Source organism: Thunnus thynnus, chromosome 19 (assembly GCF_963924715.1).
Source record: "Thunnus thynnus chromosome 19, fThuThy2.1, whole genome shotgun sequence".
NCBI classification, from domain to species: domain Eukaryota; kingdom Metazoa; phylum Chordata; class Actinopteri; order Scombriformes; family Scombridae; genus Thunnus; species Thunnus thynnus.
Window position 1 is genome coordinate 2,009,882 of NC_089535.1, and position 6,133 is coordinate 2,016,014.

Sequence of the window (6,133 nt, forward strand, 5' to 3'; positions counted from 1 at the left end):
TATGTGAAGCACTTTGTAACTTTGTTTAGATAAGTGCCATATAAATAAAGATATTGCTATTGTTATCATATAGGACTTTGAATTGCCTCTGTGTTTTAACAGTGCTATATGAATAAAGTTGTTTCACTTGTCTTCTCTTAAATCCATTGAATTACAAGATAAAACATAACTGGCAGTTCAGTTAACTGGTCTTGATGAAGGTTATTGAGGGAAAACAGACGTGTGACAGCTGAGATACAGCAGGCACTGATGTAACTTGTCACGTAGACAGGACAGAGTGGGGTTTTCTACCTGCTACACCAACTCCTTTACTGCATGCATATTGAGTTTTGCTAAGTGATAATACAGTTGGTTATGCAGGGTTTGGAAGCCTAGGCTGTATTAACTGGTACTGAATTAATTAACTAGATCATTTTAACTACAGGATCATGGATACACATTGATTTGATTTATTTATTCTCTCTCTCTTTATTTATGCTCTGCTGCTGCCATCCTGAGACAGACGTGTTGCTGTATTTTGGCCGTGAGACTACACAGCTCTTTTATTTAAAAGTTAACTACAAACAGGTTACAGTCTTCTGCACCTTTAAGATAATTAAAATAAAGTGTGATTTATTGACCATAACCACTGACTGAAATGTCTTTGTTGTTTTGCAGAAACAGAAGTTGTTCTACATGTTCTAGAGTGAAGAGGGGAACGTTTGCTGTGCTTTTACTAATGTTATGCTTAGCAGTGGAGAGACGATCTGCTACTCACAACAATTCCAGCCTCCCTTCATCAGCTCCTTGTCCATGTTAGATCAGACTTTAAGGTGCTTCTGATGACTTATAAAATCCTAAATGGGCCCCATCATACCTGGTTGGTTTTGCCTCTGGATCTTCATCCTCCAGCAGATTCAGCCTGAATCTCTTGTTTCTTCTCCTTCTGTGTGAATGATGCCCTTGAGTTTTGCCTCTTGTGTGTGTGTGTAGTCTGTCCTTTTTCCAAGTTTTTCACTGTGGAAAGCAGATTGTGTGTTTCAGGTCCCATCAATACCTGGAAGTTCCTTAGTGTCTCCTTGGATTCATATTCCTTATACAATCTTTAAAATCTATCTACCTAATGTTGTCATTCTGTTTCTCCATATCTTTAATGTTTTAAAGGGTTCCCAAGACAAAAAGATTAGGAACCTCTGCTGTAGAACATTCTGTCTAAAAGCTCTGCTGCAAATGACGCATTCACCTGCTGCTACAGTTCATAAAGTATTTCATAAACCCAGCCTAGATACCAGCAGGTGCAGTTTATGAAGTAAGAAAGTCAATACAAGTTGAAAACTATGACCAGTCTGGTCTTCTTTTATCAGATGAATTATTGGGTTGATTCAATTCTTCAAAACATTTAGTTAGATTTACCAAAGTTATTTAATGTCCATCACACCTGCAGGATATTTGTGTCTTAGTGAAGTCTATGTTGAAAAGATAAAAAATATTAATAAGCGAAAATTAACAACAAAAACACATTTGCTGAGCATGTTTTCTCATCGCTCAGTCCTCAGTGTCTGCCAGTTGATGTGATGTTGAAACTATAAACCAGTCTGACCTACAGTTCTATTATGTGTCTAAATTTAACACCTTTGTTTTCTGTCTTATCCAGAATCAAACTGTTCCTGTAACTGAACATTTTCAGCACTGTTAAAACTGCTGCAGGAACGTCTTGGGAGGAAAATGTTAAATAAACTAATGAATCTTTGGAAATAATTTTTACTAAATACTACTGAAGTTCTCAGATTTGATAACCTGAAATCTCCTTTCCTGTGAAGAGTGCAGTTTCCACTGAGGATCCTTTTTCCAACGTCACCATTAGACTTTAGGTTTTAGATCTCAATCCATGAAACAACATGTGAGTTACTGAATTATTAATACACTAATTAACAAAGCTAAAGGAGAAATTTCTCAACATACTCACTTATTTGATCCCTTACAGGTACAAGGTCCTTAGGTTAAATGACAGGTTCACAATGAAACAGTTATTGTTTGCTGTAATTATTCCTCGTGGGCCATTCTGGCCTTTAAAAGATCCCTTCCACTTCCACTTTCAACATGAGCGATGAAGGACAAAATCTACAGTCCTCGTCTTTGTAAAAATGAATTCTAAAGTTCATCTGAAGTTAATATCAAGTACAATCAAGTGGTTTTCTTCCAAAAGTACAGTCTCTTAAAGTAATAATATGAATATTTCCATTGTATTTCAAAGATTATGTTGGATGGAATTTAGGGATAGATTGAGTTCATTAAATGTTTGTTAGAGGCTGCTGCATCTGTTGCATTATCATTTTTTTGTTGTGATTTTCTTTCTAAACCAACTCATGCATGCAATGTATTTGTAATTTAGCCAATAAAACATCAGCATTTCAGTTACACTATCAAGACTTTATGATAATAATAATAATAATAATAATAATAATAATAATAATAATAATAATAATAATAGCTTTATTTGTATAGCACCTTTCATACAAGAAATGCAGCTCAAAGTGCTTTACAATAAAAGAAATTACATGAACCAAGTGCTCCACATGAAAAAGACATTTAAAAAATATGTAATGACCTTTGCAACACTGTAAATCACATCTTGGCAGCACTATATGATGTTATGTTGGTGAAACATTGACAGAGCATAAAGGGCATCATTAAGACATAAATATAACTACACTGTCAGCACAGAGTCTCATACAGACCAATGTCACACTGTTGCTGCTGTTGGTTGAAAGCTGCATTTGAACTTAGTTGTGTTCATGTTAGAGAGACTGTGTGTGAGAATCAGGTCTCATCATACATGCAGCTGGACATGTGTGAGCAGCTTCACCTCAATGCTGTTGAAGCCTCATTAATTAGTATCAGTTGAAGTTATTCTACACAGAAGGAGGACTGTGACCTTCGTCCTCCATCACTCCCAGTACAGTCATGATAGAAAGAGATCTCTTCATGGTCCATATGAACCACAGGAATGATTACAGCGACCAGTAACTGCTTTAATGCACATATGGACATGTTAGTACTGTTTTAATAAAAACTTGAAATAATGTGAACCAGTTCTTTAAGGAAAAGTCACAAAATTATCTAAACAAGTGTCCTCAGCAGCAGCGCTGAGGGATTGATTATTGATTAACAGCAGTAACAGTGAACCACAGAGAGACAGAGTCAGGTCGTCTTATTCCTACAAAACAACAACAACAAACACAATCTGATGAAACAAACACTGTTCTGCTTCTTACCTGTTCAATCTGATCCCTGTGAGGTCATTTCTTCTGATTCTTCAATCTGAATTATTGATCAGACTGTCACTCCTGCAGCGCTGCTTCCTGCTCTGATAGAAAAGGAGGAAACTGTGTAAAACAGGAGGTGCGGCTGATAAAACAGCAGAGGATGAAGGTTTGGTTTCAGGAGCACAATGAAGTCTGGGTAATATTCCAGAGAGCAGGTTTAACAAACTCTGAGTCAAACCCTGAACTGGAAACAGGAAACAAATATGTGTACAGATTTAAGTTTTAAATCAGATCTAATTCAATTAAAGGGGATATTAAAGGACATTTTAGCTGCAAAGTGAAAATCAGCTCATCATTCACCAACAACCTACTTTTGGCTGTTAGCTGAATGATCAAACATTATTTATCCAACCACAAACACACACAGTGAGTTAGCAGCTACACTTGAAATAATGTGAACCTGTTCTTTAAGGAAAATCCACAAAATAATCTAAACAAGTGTAAAATTAGCTGCTTTTTGTCATTAATGAAAAAATATATCGTATTTAGACAGTTTTTTGTGTGACAAATGAAAACTGGAAAACCATCTGCAGCAGATGTTCTGATTTTCAGAAACAGAAAAGATGATTAACAAGAGTGGAAACAAGAAAAACATATTTATTCATTCTGAATGTTCTGAATGTTCAAATGAAACAATGCTAGAAAGAAGAAAACATGATTCTGTAGTGAACTGCAACCAGTGACGATGGATCTCAAGTAGACACTGAATCTGCCAGTTTGGTCAAATAAAAAGACATTTAAAGACGTCTTGAAGGGCTGCAGGAAAGTGACAATTATAAACATCTTTAGCAGAACCTTGACAGCTTTCTGCACTTCTGTTTGCAAATTACAGTTTATAGCAGCTTAAATGAGAATAAAATAAAGGCAACTTCTGCTTTTAACATATTTTTTTCCAATTAAAACGACAAGAATTGAACCAAGAACCAGAATTAGAACAGAAAACCATAAGCAACACATTAACAACGTCCTGGTGATTAATTTAATTGTTGGCAACTAGTTGATTAATCGATTAATTGTCGCAGCTCTAAATCAGTACATTCACAACAAATATCAGATTGTACAAACACTGATCCATCACAACCTGTGTTGATCACAGCAGACGTCATCCAACATCATACAGTCTCTGATAAAATACACATAACCACCATCACAACAACAACAACAACAACAATGAAAAAACAACAATCTGTTCAAAAATCCCAACTTGTTCCTGCTTTATTTTACTGTAGAAATAACAATATGAAAACACTGATACAATATTCAGCAAAATATTACATAAAAAACAAACAAACAGCAGCTTTATAACTGTTTGTGGCAGTGCTTTATCTTGTTATTAGAGTCTTTGTCTCAAAGTCACTGAGGTTGTTTGTGTTTCCCTCCTGCGTCCAGCAGAGGTCAGTATAACAGCTCACACAGAGAGGACAGTTTGTTAAAGGCAGGGACAGAATGCACTTCTGCCACAGCCAAGCAGGAAGCTCCAGGCCTGAGAAGTGGAGTCAATATGGAAGTGCCTTAAACCTGCAGTCTTTCTAATGACCAGCAGGTGGAGACTCCACTAGTTGCAAAAAGAAAGTCTGGTTGTATGGAGGTCTATGAGAAAATGCCTTTTCACTTGATTTATTACCTCAGTAAACATTTTCCTAATGAGTTTATGGTCTCAATTGCTAGTTTCAAATCCTCTTCAGAAATTCAGTTTGTAAATTATGGCCCCATTTATATTGAAATAGACAAGACGCTACCACAGCGACAACATTGAATATGTAACGTAACCATGGTGTAACCTCAGATTCACAGAGTATAGGTGTAGCTGCTGCTATTTCAGTGTTTTCAGTTCATGAAAGTTAACTGTAACATTTTAGTCATTAAAAAGTCTTGTTCAGTGTTTGGTTGTGATAAAAGACCCTCCAAGGAGTTGGTTCAGTTTTTCCAGTAAAAACATTTTATTTTAATGGTTTTAAGGCTGTTTTTCACTAGCGAAAATTAGCATTAGCATTATCACAGTTAACCATAGACTGTAAATGCACCGTGCTAACCAAGCTAGAAGCTAGTGCTAGGGTCAGCTCCACCCTCTCGTCCAAATATGGTCACCTCTGGCTCCAAAAATCAAAGATGGCGACAGTCAAATCACCCTGTCACTACAAGATCAAAGTGCAGAGACTTGTGGACCTTGTCTGTGCATCACTTTTGTATGTCCATCAGTGATGACAATGAGTCAGTGGAACTTTGTCCAAATCCATCCTTTCAGCCCAAAGTCATCACCTCCTCGTTCAGGTAAAGGGTCATTCGCCTGAGGGCTTTTTTCCCCCGTCCTCACTTCAACAGGAAGGAGGAGTGTCTTCACACCCTGTGGCCCCGTGCAGGCGCTCTGCTGTTATGTGAAGCGCATGGCGGCTTTCAGGAAGTTGTTCGTCTGCTAGGGTGGTCAGGCTCAGGGGGCCCCTATGTCTGTGCAACGGCTCGCTCGCTGGATCTGTGATGCAATCCACAGAAGTAATGAGGTGGTGGGTTGTCTTCCCCCAGTGGGTCTGAGGGTGCACTCCACCTGGGGAGTGGAGGACATCTGTTTGGCCGCCTCGTGGGCTTCCACTTCGACTTTTGTGCAGTCATATCTCAGGGACATGACTGCTGGTTCAGTGTCTTGTTCAGTGCTTGGTGCACTGTCTGAGAGGACCTATTCTGGAGCAGACTGAGATGTTTTGGTAGGCGCACAGCTTGTTGCTGGCTTTTGCAGCCCGATGCGAGGCCCTCAGGCAGGCGGTGGTGGTGCTGTTTCTTGGTTGTGGCTGGGTTTGGACTATTGTCAGTTTGGGCCCAGCTGGGAGTACATC

General features: G+C 38.3%; 1 long non-coding RNA gene across 1 annotated transcript; it reads right to left on the reverse strand.

Moving 5' to 3' along the window:
- Nucleotides 1-29: 29 nt before the first annotated feature.
- LOC137170645 (uncharacterized) lies at nt 30-3,355 on the reverse strand. Its single transcript, XR_010924642.1, has 3 exons — nt 3,255-3,355; nt 1,393-1,445; nt 30-996 (listed from the first exon to the last, which is right to left on the reverse strand). It is a non-coding gene; the product is annotated as an uncharacterized lncRNA (long non-coding RNA).
- Between the last annotated feature and the right edge of the window lie 2,778 nt (nt 3,356-6,133).